Below are 15,697 nucleotides of genomic sequence, written 5' to 3' on the forward strand. Positions count from 1 at the left end.
ATGAGAGGCATGCAAACATCACATGGCGACCACAGCGGTGCCACAAAGTATAATAATAATAGCAGAAATAGGTCAAGTTTTAACTGGACAACAGTGGAGGGCAGGAAATGTCATTAGGAGGTGAAACTGTATTAGATTAGTGAGTCAGTAGAGCTGCAAACTTATGACACTCATGTTACTTTTAACCTTTTAACAAACACAGTATGGAGACATTTGAACAGAATACCGATGATGGCTGTTTCTTAATAGTTCATTTACTTGTAAAGAAACATAATGAGTTGATCAAAACTGGATTGAAACAGAGACAAACCAGGTTTAGGGCCAGGGCTAAAGAGATCAGGAGGAAAACCCGTGGGTCCCAATCCTGTTTTCACTGGTTTGAGTGTTTTTGTTTATACTCATATGTGTGGGTGTGTGTTTTTTTTCTTCTTTTTTTAGACTATATCAAGCATTTCACAGGCCTACTTTAACCTCTTAACTCCCGCCTGAACCGAGAGATCTTTTTCCTCACGTCATCAAATTTTTTCCATCATATTTTTGTTGGGTATTCAACTCATTTTTGTAACTTTTTCTTCAATTTTTTTTGGCATTTTTTGGTCCATTTTTTATCACATTTTTGTCATTTTTTTGGTCATTTTTTTGTCCATTTTTTTGTAATTTTCTTGTCAAATTTTTATCACATTTTTGTCATTTTTTTTGTCACATTTTGTCAAATTTGTGTCATTTTTTCGTCACATTTTTGTCAATTTCTTGTGACATTCTTGTGACATTTTCATCATTGTTTTCGTCTCAGTTTTGTCGCTATTTTCCACACTTTTTTCCAGAAGCTTTTGGATTGGGGTAAAGCCAAACTGGGGAAAATGTGCTCGATTCAGGTGGGAGTTAAGGGGTTAAAATACGAAGCCCCTGCTTTAATAAATGGGTTCATTATGTAAGAGTCGTGGCGGCTACACACACAGTCCCTGCTCACACAAAGATAAATGTCTCTGTAACACGCTCACTCATTAGTGGGCAGGCTGCCAACTTCCCCGCAGATTCCAGAGTCACACAAGGCAAGACGGATCTACTACACTGACGTTTGAATCATTCGCTTTGCATCGCGTAGTAGCAACTAAACCACTGAACCATTACTGTTTAAAACCCTCCATCTTTGTCTATTGTAACCCAGACCAAAGGTGCAGCAAGACAATGCCAGGCTTCCCTCACCACACAGCCTTGTAGGGAGGGGAATCCCAAATCCTGAGATGTCCCCAGGTCAGCTCAGAGATAGCTTTAGGACAATACTGTCCGGCGTTCTTCAGATCTTGGGGTTCTCCTGGGACACACCCAGACCATTTTTGGGAAAAATCCTCCAGTTTGAGCGTGTGGTGGCCGTTCAAGTGTTTTAGTTTTAATATGTTCGACGTGGAGTTTTTCCACTGTTGAGAATGTCTTGTTTCTTGCACATAAGCAACTTCAGACTGCGATAGTTTCTCGTAATATAATCTTTACTCCCCTCCTGGAACCGCCGCCTTAATGTGGTGGGGGGGTTTGAGCACTCGAATGATCCTGGGAGCTCTGTTGTCGGTGGCTTCGTGCCCCTGGTAGGGTCTCCCATGGCAAACAGGTCCTGGGTGACGGGTCAGACAAAGAGCGGTTCAGAAGCCCCTTATGAGAGAGGCCGGTTAGAACCATGAGGCCGTCCTTCCGTGGACCCACCACCTGCAGAAGGAGCTACAAGGGGATGGTGCAATGTGATTTGGGCAGCTCCACCAGCTGCCCCCACGACCCGGCAACGGACAAGTGGAAGAAAATGGATGGACGGATGGACAATCTTTACTTTGGACTCAAAAACTCTAAAGCTAAACTCAAAATAATGTCCATATTTTCAGCCAGACTTTGGACTTCATTGGCGTTTTTCTTTTTCTACATTTCTGACATTTTCAGAAGAAGAAGAAGTCCTGGCGCTCTGGTTTTACATTACATCACCGTCTGTGACCTGTCCTCCCATCCGACAGATCAGGTTGGATCAGATGGAAGGTGAAAAGTCAGAGGCTAACACGTTGACCTGATGGTGACCGGTGATTCAGTGTGAATGTCTCTGAACACATATGACTTCACTTTGACAGACATCCATCTCCGTTACACAACGATGCGGAAGGAAGTGGCTCTGTGTCCAAAGGCAACTTGCATAAAATAGAAACATCTCAAGGCACTGAAAGAGTCTCATGACGAACACCAGGATCAGCTGCTGACAATGCACATACATAACTAAGTGTATGATTGTCTTTGTTTGGTTTGACAGCCTAATAAGTGCTAATGGTGTTTATGTCTAGACACTGGTAGTAAACAGCTACTCTGGTTTATGATCGCCCGAAGACACGAGATCAAATTGAATGCTGCGTGGGAAGTTGTCACATGCAGTTCAATTCATAATGGGTTTGAATTTGGTTTCTTGATATTAAAATCTCACTGTTCAGACCTTCAGAAACAAAACATGAGAAACAACATCCATTTTGGTGGTTAAACGAGATATTCGAGGACAACAAATCAAATACATTAAAACATCGATTCATTGTTATTACATCAATCATGTTTGGAGACCCTTTTTCCAGAAATCCAAAGTTGTTGATGTTTTAAAGTAAAAGCCGCATGTTTGCTCTGTGCCCAATCAAAAGCATGTGATTCAGCTCCTCCAAATTGTAAACTAAAAAAGTCTCATTAGCTAAAATGCTTATTACTGCGTGCATAATTTGTCCGATCACAGAGTCCCTTGTGGGCTGCCGTGATTAAATTTCGATTCGACTTAAAAATGATTGGATACAAACTTTCGTGTCCAGGGGCAACTGTCGGATAACACGAGACAAAGCAAACAGGAAGTGTGTCTGTGCCTGTGTGTCTGTACACCCTGAGGTCTTTCTCCATAGTGAACACAAGCATAAAGCAGGCGATATAAAAGACTTGGAAGGGAGGAGGGCTCAGGGGACGAGGCGTTACGGAGGGAGAAATGGGACGGTCGTGAAGTACGTCAGCATTACATGTGATGGGGATCTCTCGCAAGAGCCACGCGAGCCACTGCTTTTCTAGATATATTTACTTCCACACCAAAAGTGGCATCCCCTCTTCGGGTCGGTGGGGAGTCATTGCCTCAACTGGAGGAGTTCAAGTATCTCGAGGTCTTGGAGCGTGAGATCGATAGACGGATCGGTGCGGCGTCTGCAGTGATGTGGTTGCTGTATCGGACTGTTGTGGTGAAGAAGGAGCTGAGTCTGGGGACGAAGCTCTCGAATTACCGATCAATCTACGTTCCCACGGAGCCAGCTGAGGTGGCTAGGGCCTCCTGGTCGGCAACTTTGGGAGGTGTTCCAGGCCTCGGGAGGTGTCCTAATAGGACAAGGCCTATTAGGACAAGGCCTCGTGGAAGACCCAGGACACTCTGGTGGGACTATGTCTCCGAGCTGGCCTGGTGTGACCTCGGGGTCCCCCCAGAACAGCTGGAGGAGGTGTGTGTGGATCGGGAAATCTGGGCATCTCTGCTGAGACTGCTGCCCCAGCGACCCGGCCCCGGATAAAGAGGAAGAAAATGGATGAATGGATGAACCAAAAGTATAAATAGAAGTCAAATGACATTGAAATTTCTTAGATATTAGATATAGGCCTAAACATTTTGAGCTCTATCAACTTTTCAACCCGAGTTCAAATAGGCAAAAAATGGATGTGAGGAATGACCCAGATGCTGCTGATTTCCAAAATATGGAACGAGTAACTGTGTTTTGACTGTTATTGAGCAAAAACAAACAAAACATAGGCTACAAAATCATTACACTGATGCTTGAAATGTAGAGGGGAAAAGTAGAACTTATTGAAATCCCAAAGTAGTTTGAGCTTTTAGAGTATGCACTTCTTGTGTACCTATGATGTAACTTTGCAATCAACAGAATCACTCAAAAAGCCAGAAAAATGGTGGTATCTCACGTAATACATGAGCTAAATCAAACCGCTTCGTGCTTAGGGACTGGCAGATTCAAGAAAGTCACAACCGTTTCCAAAACATTAGTTTTTACTTTGGCTTTTTACGGCGTTATGTAACATAAACACTCACATCTGAAATCTGCTAAATCCATTGTCCTCACTAATTTGAAAGTGTTGTATAACTGAGTCTATCAAAATGAAATATGCAAATGTAGAAGTTACGTGAGTGTTTGCTTTTGTTTGCACACACAGATTCTCCACCAGTGCAGCCACATCACAAGTATTAAATTAGTTTTATTGAGTTTCATAAAAATATCCAATTTTTCTTTCCACAACCTGTCCTTTGCTCAGTGACACAGTTCAGACAATGCCCCCACACACCGGTTCCTGGTACTAATTGAGAAACTGAGGTCAAGGCTTATTGAATAAATGTTAATCTAAGCATTGGACTTTCCCCCTGTGTTACCCTGCTCTGCATGTCTTATGATCTACGACAGGCTCATCAGATGCTTTATTCCAGGTCCCCATCACACTAAAACCTGCACAATAGGCAAATCCTCCAGCTGGATAGTCCTGACCAAACCCAGATTTTCCCGATCTGTTGTATAGGCTCAAGCAACCTACTGTAAAAAAGAATATACAAAGCAGGAGTAAATGACAATCTGCAAACCTACATGTCTAGATGTGCGACCGAAACGGCATCACCACAACAGTAAAGAAGTCAGGTTTACTTAAGTCCAGCTCTAAATTGATTCAGACTTATTCCTGGTGGAGGGATCAGCTCTGTTTATTGTTGTCTCACCGCTTGTCACAACACATCATTACGGAACATGAAGTCAAATGAACGCGGGTATTTTAAGAGGCAGAATGAGAAAACATGGTCTGCGCAATCATGTGAATTTTGAATTACGACTTGTGGTCCAGTCTGGATTGTCCTGGTCCCGTTTTTAGTACGCGAGCGCTCACTGTATTTTCACCTTTGGCAATGGCTTAACGCTTTCTTGGAATAAACCGCAGCTTTTCCCGAAGGATCCCAAACCCTGGTGTACACGTATAGTCTTTTTATTCATGCTTTGGTTTAGTCGGTATTTTCATTCATTTATTTTCTTGTTTTTTTTTTCTTTTTTGTTCAGTTCCCATTTAGAAGTAATTCAGTAAAAAGTTTAGACCAGCTTTAGTTAGTCTTGCTCAATACTCAGTTTAGTGATAGGAATTTTTTAATTCATCCAATCTTAATAATAAATGTTCTTTTAAAAGTTGATCATGCTCTTTGAGCTTCATGGACTTATATTCCAATGTGTTGACAAGTAAACTGAATGTATAGATCTTGATTTTTACATAATCAAAACTCAAAGTGTCTCTTTTCTTCTTCTGTTTCATCATTAGTTGTATTTTATGTACTTCTCTTGTCTGCCTATAAGGGGCTATGGATATGAATGTGCCTTTTAGATCTAATCCTGCATGATTGCGTCTGTTATTGCTGCTTCACTGCAGATGTCCATCTAGTGTCTTGGTTTTCCCTGGTTTAGAGTTTCTAGTCTGGGCCGAGTGAAATCCTGATTTGATTATTATTGTTAGTTTAGTCCTTATTTAGATCTGGCTCAGTTTCACATCCTATTTAATCCTGGTTTAGTCCTGATTTAGTCTTTTCCTTTATTTCTATATCTTTTCCCTTGTGTTTTACTTGGTGTGGCCCATGATATTCATTGTAATGGGTACGTTTTCTTCCTTTGCATATTCTTTGGACATTACAACACCAGCGGAGCCTAACCCCGGCCTGGTTGCGACTGTCCTGGTTTTGCCTCCACCCTGTTCTTTCTATAGACTAAAACAAACATGCTCCGTGGCTGAGAGCTGACCCACTTCCACCGCGCGTTTTCCTCCGTGCGACAAACTCCCGTGTCATTGGACTCGGACACCAATGTGGCATGACGCACCCTTAAAGAGGTTGACATGGGTGTAGTATAGGCCCGCACAAAAAGGCCATTTAGAGCATGACACAACAGCACCTTATGTGCACCAGGTCAGACCAGGACACGCAAACACAAAACCTCTTTTTTCGGAGAGCGCTTCAACTTGTGCAATGATTCTCAATTGGTGTCGTTTTTGGAACAACCTTCAGCCAATCAAGACAAGCTGTGACAAAAAATAATGGTATTAACTTGAGCTTATACTGAAAAATGAATAAATAAATGTAGTAGTTTTGCCCTATCATAGTATACAACAGTGGTTCCCAACCTTTTTTTGTCTTGCGGACCTCTTGAACCCTTCAAAGGTACTCCACGTATCCCCTACCTCAAAGGTGTTGCAGATTATATAGAAGAGATTAATAACATTACCATCAATAACATTACTCTTAACTAGCACTAAGACAATGTTGTGTATTGTGTCGCTTAACCCCTTAACTCCCACCTGAACCGAGCACATTTTCTCCAGCTTGGCTTTACCCCAGTCCAAAAGCTTCTGGAAAAAAGCTGTGAAAATAGCAACAAAACTGAGACGAAAACAATGATGGAAATGTGACAAAAAAGTGAGAAAACATTGACAAAAAAATGTGACGAAAAATTGATGAAAAAGTGGCAAAAAGTCACAAAAATGACACAAGAAATTGACCAAAAAATGACAAAAAAATGACAAAAATATGACAAAAAATTGACAAAATGTGACAAAAATGTAACAAAATGTGACAAAATGTGACAAAAAATGACAAAAATGTGACAAACATTTGATAAACATTTGACCAAAAATTTGACCCAAAAATGTGACAAAAAAATGACAAAAAATGTGACAAAAAATGACAAAAATGTGACAAAATGTGACAAAAAAATGTAAAAAATTTGATTAAAAAAATTGACGAAAAAAATGACAAAATGTGACAAAAATGTGATAAAAAAAATGACAAAAAAGTTACAAAAATGAGTTGAATACCTACCCAACAAAAAAATGATGGAAAAAAAAATCTGATGACGTGAGGAAAACGATCCTCTCGGTTCAGGCGGGAGTTAAGAGGTTAAATAGCCATTCCTTTCAATATGATGTTCTAATAGTTGTCAGTTTCATCCTCATAATTCCTCAAGTACCCCTGGTTGGGAAACACTGGTATACAATATCAAAATACTATGTTTCTGATCATTCACACATTAATCATAAGACTGACGATCAAATTCGATCAAAGCAATCGATCAATTTTGTTTCTTTTGGCAAAGTCTTCAGCCCACTGAAAACAGACCAAGAACCAACTTTTTGAGAATCACTGATCTCTAAAAACATATTTCCATACTTTATATGCTTTATTTTAAAGGTTCATTATGCAACTTTTTATGTGGGAAAAAAAAGTTGATATTTGTGCGTATTTTATCTTGTAGTGACCCTGCGGCTGTATGAGTGGTCATCATTGCGCCTTTACGTTCCATCATGGTTGTCTCTAGGACGCCCCAGGATCAATTGTGTGGAAGGTTTTCACTGCAGATGGACCCTCTCACCAGGGAACCTACAAAACACGTGATCCACACCACCATGATGGAAAGTAAAGGCGCCAACACCATCCATTGGAAAAGATTAACATCAGCCTTAAAGGGGGGTATTATGCAAAATCGACTTTTTCAAGCTTTACATCATGTTATTATGTCATTCCCTCATTAAAAACATGCCTAAAGTGTTGCCTTGGCACATTCACGTATTTTTGAGTAATCTGTAAAAACTCTGATGGCAGCCATTTTAGGGATAGGTTTGCCTGAGTCCTCCTAGGAACGCCCCCACCTCCTGGACTGCATTTACAGACCAACAGAAGGTTGCGTCATCATTGTAGTGTGCTATAGACTGGTGCTATGTGATTGAAAAAAGCACAATACCCCCTCTTTAAAGAAAATGTCTAGAAAAGAGCCGTTGTTTGTCGGGTCACTACTGATAAGTACCCACTGTTCTGTCCAAATGCTTTAATGTGAACAATATATGGGCCAGTGATCCAGGAAATCTTAGAGGTTTTGATGACACAATTAAACATTTTCCGAAAGGTTTTAGATTATGTCTTTGTTATTTCCAATGTTGGTAACGTGGTGGAACTGTTGATCTGTTGACATTGGTACAGCATATGGTAAACTCAACAGTAACATTAGCTCTGCCCAAAAGGTGTGAAACCAGCAAAACACTGGTGTCTTTAGACTGAAACTAATCAATCAGGCGTCACATCAGGAGACACAGGCCTAACATGAACATTGAAACAACCAACCATTAACTATGCACAAGGGTAAGCTTTTTCCTCACACTTTGATGATTAACTATAGTTTCAATTTGTGACTATACAAATTTAAATTCAATGATAAAAGAAGTGAATGAATGAATGAAGTCGAGGCAGAACACGACCAACTCAGTAGAGCATTCCCAGCCTCATTGTAAGGCCAGCCCTCACCCAGCCTGCTTGAGGTCCAGCTGAGTGTAGCTGTGTGTAACTGAGGTAAACTAATTGCCATGTGCCGTGATCAGCTGTGGGCCCCGAGGCATGCTGGGAGAATTCCTCTGTGGTCAGCCGACCCCGGTCTGTCCTCTCTCTCTCTCTCTCTCTCTCTCTCTCTCTCTCTCTCTCTCTTTCTCTCTCTCTGCCCCAGTCTTCCTTGCACTCTGTCCATGTATCTCCATGTATAGTATGGGTGAACTCGCTCACCCCTGCCCTGCCACTCACTGCAGTCTGTGGACAGTGGCGTATACCCTAACGCTGTCATTAAGCCGGGTGCTGAACAAGCAGAGACGACCCAAACAGGACTCGTTTGCGGCGAGGGCTGGAATAGACCCGCGTCCCACGAGATCAGGCCAGACTTTAATAATAGACCTCATCTGTTTTTATTCTGATAATTCCTATTTATCTTTTGGAGCCCAACAGTTCGGTTTACTGTGTTTTACTATAATAGATACAGAGCAGTAACAGTGGGAAATATGTGCTGCGTGCCAGATTCAACTCAATTACAGTTATGAAAGATACAAAAGTGGAGCAAAAAATTTCACAAAGTACTGCTTCAGAGAATAGTAGGTTTTTAAAACATATACAGACAATTTTTGAGAGATGAAATGGATCAAAATGGGTTCAAATCACATAAATACAACAGCAAACAGTGCTCAAAGCTGGTCAAAGTCAGGATTAAACTTAAACATAAGATCTGAACCAGACTCAAACCTTGTCTAAGAGGTTCTTTTTGAAAGACACAAGGTATAACAAAACATTTTTGTTTGAATACCAATTTAAAGGGACTATAGGGAGTTTAAAAATGTTAAAAGTATGTATTTTCCTCCCCTTACATGTTCCAGCCGTGTCCTAATGTGTAGAATGAGCTCAGACCTGTTCACTACAACTGCCTCTAAAACCCTGCACTGTCACTCAAAAAAGTGTCACTTTGGGGCCGAATTGCCGTCATGCACGAGCTTCATATAGAATATACATAATATAGAATTGAAGTTACACATATGGCCTGAGGTGGCAGTAGTGAGTATAAAATGGGCAACTTGCATCCAGCCCCTTTAAACAAAAAAAAGTCTTTCGAAATGAAACTTTTAGACATTTTTTTGAAACAAGAAGACATAATGAATGTAATCAAAGACCAGACTCAAACCTGATCTATGACAAAACTAATTCATAAAACCAAGCCTTCACCTGGTCTCAACCAGGCCAGCTTGTGCCTAAACCAAGCAAACTCAGGACTAGAGACTAGTCAAAATAATCCAGTGGTTTAGTGGCAGAACCATTTTCGGTGCGTTGCAAAGCTTTCCCCAAGAAAAAATTGGTTAAAAGAATATTTGTGATCCTTAATTCAGCCTAATGGGTTTATTCAATGCATAAATTAAGAATGATTTGTAGGAAAGTGCGGTATTTTACGGATGTTTTTTACCAGATACAAACTGAAGCTTGATGGTGAGAATCATTGGTCTAAACAGATCAAAACTGAATTACATTTTACAGTTTAAGGCCGTCTTCACAAAGAAATGTAACACATTTTTATTCCCACTCATTGCATTGCTTGTGTTACATGTGTCATATTCAAAAGCAAACTGGACATTCAGTTCAATAAACCAAGCTTACTATCTCTGTCTCCTATATTGCGTCATGACCCGCCCTTTGAGAACCGCTGGTGTAAAGTCCATACTAAGCAAAGTAAATATAGAGTAAACTGGCTCGGGCCCCAGCAGTAAGTGGCTGTTCTGTAATGTGATAGACTCACTAATGAACTTCAGAGGGCCCCAGCGCTAAAGAGGCACCTTCTTGAGTTTGTCTGCAGCATTGACCAGATATCAGTGGACAGAACGGACTGTGACTGGATGATGCTCGTTCATTTGAGACTCGTGAACCCACTTACTCTGTGAACTACTGAAAGTGGATCAAGTGGTGCAGTGGAGTCCATCAAGAATCAAGAAGTTAAATGCAAATATTTGATGCATAATCACAATATAGAAGCAGCTTTCCATATGAAAATGTAAAGAGTTAGAAGAAGGACGATTTGGATTCCTTTGAGTTCAGGACAAGGCTGAAGTTTGAGTTTATCTCGGATGTGAATGTTTTATGGTGGTCTCAGGCTGATAACAAGTATACAACTGATACTGTGCCTTCCTTTCGATAATAAAGTCGGCATCGTGTCAGTGCAATTACTGAATAAAAAATATTCCAAACCTGCTGTGCTATTTATTAGACACTCCGTAAATACAGCCATATTGTGACAATTGGCTCTGGAATTGAATGCAGTGGGTTTTTACTTTATTTGACTGTGTCCTAAACAGACCCCTGTGAAAGTCCCTGGGAAAAGGTGATATTAGATGTTTGGGTTAATGTTGAACTGGCTCGGGATGTAAACATATGGGTCGAACGAGGACACGGCGGCAGGTTGTCAGCACAGACACAAGAAGCAAGTGGAAAAGAACAGCTCGATATGATTTCAGGTCAATCGCAGTCATTTAAGTGTGGGAAATGAACAGATGATTTTGATAGAGCTTTTAAAAAATACATTTTTTTCTGCACAGTGAATGGAATAAGAAGAAATATGTGTTTTGTTCTTGCTATGACTGTTGAAGACAAAGTACCTGCTTGTCTCTTTAGGTTTAAACTAACATAATCTTCTTCCTAATGCTTTATTTTGATAGTAAAAAACTGACAAACTGATCATTATTGCTGGCATGTTTGTGAGTTTAGCTGCTCTTGTTGTGACCGAACAGTGTATAACCTGGGATGCTCCATAGTTTAGGTATCGCCGATTTGAATCCTGCACGTGGTTGCTGGACGAGACACTTCACCCCAGTTACGATGTGATATATGTGGCAGGTTTCTCAGGAATTGCATCCAGCTTCGAAATCCACCAGATCATCAGCAAAGTCCCGATGAAATAAGGAGCAAGACGACATGATTCCGGGTCGGATGTTGTACATTTAACAGTACTATTTGCTAAAAACGCCGTGGAACAACAATTACATCCAAAGTCAAGACTGGTAAACTCATCTAACACAGTCTAGTGTCCACAATACCTTTATGTGAACTCCAGTGTTGTACATTTTAAAATGGATATTGGTTTCTTAAAGGAACAGGCCACCATTTTTCCATGCTGAGATATGTTCCTACCTGAGCTTAGACGAGTTGATATGTACCTGTATGGTCTTTGTGCGTGCCCGTGGAAGAGCGTGTTGGCTTCTAACTTCACCCCCGTTTGGAGCCATAGGAATATGCTGGGAGAGGCCAAATGCTAAAAAACATCTTTGGTCTGAGGGCACGCACAAAGACCAGACAGTTACGCATCAACTCGTCTTAGCTCAGGTAAGAACATATCTCAGTATACGTAAAAACGGTGGCCTGTTCCTTTAAATGTGCCTCTGATCCCAGAATATATGATTTTTACACATATTGAATGGTTTTCAATTTTAAAGTCGCAACTCGTAACATTTCGCCGAATTACTAAAATCTATTCCAAGCATTTATTTTATTACAGATGTGTTCATTGTTGTAAAATGCCTTAAAAAAATGACCATGTGTGTTTACTCCTCAGACCTGACTGTATCTTTACTGTGAGCAGGACGTCTCCAGCTCGTCTCCATGGAGATGTAGAGTAAAAGTAGTGAAGAATGAGATTTAAATAAGCTAGATGCTCATCCAAATCCATTCTTTGGTTACCCATTTCCTGTGTCTCGCTGGTCATCAGAAGCATGCTTTGTAACAAATGGCAAAAGCATAATCCAAAATGTTACGCAGTGTCCCTTTAAGCTATAGCCTGTCCATCTCATTGCAAGATGGAAACAGACTTAGCAGAGGCCTAACACTGTCCAAACTGATCAACCTGAGGCCCATTTCACAGGACCAAGTCTGTGAAATATGTGTCACTTTACACTCGAGCATCCGTGTAAGACAAGGACAGAGCGCGGCCTGTCCAAACTTGCGCCGCGGCTCCGATTCCCGCCGGTCGGGTTGTCAGTGCGCGGTTGAGCGGGAGATTAGCAGCTGTCAGGCTAAAAACACAGGCCTCGCTGCAATGTGGCTGAAGAGTGGCACGAAGGAATCCACGCAGCCAGCCGACCTCTGACCGCCGCGACCTCTTGCGCACACGCGGCTGGTCCTTCCCCACCTGCCGAGACGGGACGGTAACAGGACACCCCCTCCAATCACTCCCCCCCCCAAACGTCAGTTGTGTCCCAAATGCAGACAGAGAGCATGCACTTCGATGTCAACGTGGGTAAATAAAATAAAATCCAGCCTTGCCTATCTGGCCTTTTCCGACAGTGGTCACACAGGAACAAGTTTCTTCAGCTTGGCCAGACAGACTACACAGTTTTCCAACATATATTTTGTTCTGAATGATAAGCAATTTGGGAGTCTTCCATATTTGAGTGCTGCGTAAACTTTTATAAACCATACTAAACTATTATATTCATTATTTTTGAACAGAAAGCACGTGAGTTTTGCTGGCCAGGCTACTGTATATTGCCAGTTCAATTAGCGCCATTACTACTTACTTTGTTTTTTTGGTCTTTTACAATTCTAGGCCTGAAACATCCCTGTGAGAAAAAAAAAAGTTTTGCCTTGTGGTTGACCACGTCCAGCTGTTGTTTGTCGTCTTGAATATAGCCTTGTTTACCTGGGCCACTACCATGGCTGTCAAGTGTCCCGTTTTTGGCCGGGAAACTACCGTATTTTACCCAGTCTTGGAGCTTGGTGGTGGTGATGGGGCGGCTCGCAGTGGGTGCCGGAAAATGTAACTTATTTTCAAATCCAAAACTTGTATGGCTACAACTACTACTACTACTACTACTACTACTACTTAAAAAACACTTAGTCTAGCTACAAATACTCCACAAATGTGCTATGATTTAAGAGCGTGTTTATTGCATTTCTTATGTGATCCCAATGTTGTCGACAGACTGGCTGTGGCTCTGCAGAAGAAAGCTTCTTCCTCATCTTCTTCCTCTTCTTCCTCTTCTTCTTCCTCTTCTTCTTTTTCCTCTCCTTCTTCCTCTCCTTTTTCTCTTCTTCCTCCTCTTTTTCTTCCTCCACTTCTTCCTCCTCCTCTTCTTCCTCCTCTTTTTCTTCCTCCACTTTCTCCTCCTCTTCCTCTTCTTCCTCCTCTTCTTCCTCTTCTCTCCTCCTCTTCCTCCACTTTTCTTCCTCTTCTTATTCCTCATCTTCTTCTTCCTCTCCTTCTTCCTCCTTTTCTTTTTCTCTTCTTCGTCTTCTTCCTCCTCTTCTTCCTCCTCTTCTTCTCTCCTCCTCTTCCTCCACTTCTTCCTCTTCTTATTCCTCATCTTCTTCTTCCTCCTTTTCTTTTTCTCTTCTTCCTCCTCTTCCTCTTCTTCCTCTTCTTTTTCCTCTCCTTTTTCCTCCTCTTCTTCTTCTTCCGCTTCTTTTTCTCTTCTTCCTCCTGTTCTTCTTCCTCTTCTTTGTCATCTTCTTCCTCCTCTTCTTCCTCCTCTTCTTCTTCTTCCGCTTCTTTTTCTCTTCTTCTTCCTCCTCCTCTTCCTCCTTCACCTCCTCTCGGTTTTGGCGGGTGGTAGAGGTTAAACTGACTATGACTCCAGCTGGTCACATTGTGTACAAAACTAGACAACAACAACGTAATCTGGGATCAAATCAGATCTTCAAATCAAACTACTTTAAAACCGTTTAAAAGCAAAATCGACTCTTTTTTTTTTCTTTTTTTGGAATGAGCCGCATAAATCTCTGTTTGTGTCTGTCTCGGGCCGGAGGACTTGAGGCCATTGGCACAGGTGGAGGAGGAAAACCACAAAGACCAAACACATACATTCCCCTTTCACTCTCGAACAGACCAAACCCAACTGAAATAAACTGAACGCACGATGTTTATGACTGATACAGCGACTGAAGACTCGTTTATACAGGCTCCCGGTCTTACTAAACACTTCAAACGGAAGAGGCCAGATACCACTTCTTTAACCAGCAACTATTTTTGTTTAGGAGATCACACATCAACTTATATGAACAATAGACACAAACAAAGCAGTAGAGGTTGTGAAAAAACTCTCTATTAATCTCCTATTTAACTTTACCCACACACTGTCGTGCCTAACCCCGTCAACCTGAGTTCATTCGGTGCCAGGAGCGGTCCCCGGGAGTAAAGGAAGTTTTGAAAGCAGCGTAGACCTTTTCTTGTCGGGACAATGTAGGGCTTGCGGGCCGAGATGGAGTGATACGGGAATGAAATATGATCGAAAGCGCAGAGGATCTAGTTTTTTAGGGAGAGCCATGTGTTTCCCTGGCTGATGCTGATGCGGCAGATAAAGCCTGAATGGAGGTGGTGTGCTTTTCTCCCAGGACCCTGAATGCATCGTGACGTGATGGAGAGAGAGAGAGAGAGGGATATCCACAATGTGAAACAACATGTGATATTTCCCATGGTGCTCTGGGAGAAAAGAAAGGCCTTTTTGAGGATGTCCATGGCGGAAGTTTGGGATGATTTTATTCATGTTTTATTCTTTTAGGAGTTCATCTGTGTTGATAACTACTTTATTTATAGTTTCGTCATTAAAAGACCTATTTAAGCCCGATATACACTTGAATATTCCTGTTAAATACCTGGATCTGGTAATGCTCTGAATGTCAAATATTTCCTTAGTGCCACTTGGTATGAAAAGTTTAAGAAATCACTGTAATAAAGTATCAAGTTGTCTAATGGCATTGTCTAAAGAGGCCTCCAGGCTCCCTCCTGTTTGGATAAGTTTAGTTGTGGCTTAGGCCCTGTCCATACAAAGTCAAGCTGAGGACCAAACGCAGAGATGTTTTATCAATCCAGTGTATCGTCCATACAAGCCTGGCGTTTTGGGGGTCTGTAAACAAACATTTTCCAAATTAGATCCCAGAGTGGAAAGATCTCAAAATGCCGTTTACGTGGCGTCATTGTTACAACGTCGTCGCAACTTTTACTAAAACAATGACATCACAGCACTAGAGTGGTGTTATCCATGATCTACTGACCTTATAATGATGGTTTTACTTTACTTCTTTGCTCCACTGCAGTCCACAAGCCACAGGTGACAAGTAGAAAAACATGGCCGAGTCAGTCTGTGTTTTTAGACTGACAGGCAAAGTCCGGTCACTGACAGGTTTTTCTGATTTAGTCCCATTACGTCAAACTCGCCTCCTCATCTCATCTGTAGATCTTAAATCCTTGAATCAGTTTAATTTTCACGGTTTACGTTCCTCCAAAGTTTACTGCACATGTGCCCTCAACATCTTGTTCTATTATCTGTGTTAGCGTCACAGCGCCTCACACAG

Source organism: Gobius niger (genome assembly GCF_951799975.1).
Source record: "Gobius niger genome assembly, chromosome: 7".
Lineage (NCBI taxonomy): Eukaryota > Metazoa > Chordata > Actinopteri > Gobiiformes > Gobiidae > Gobius > Gobius niger.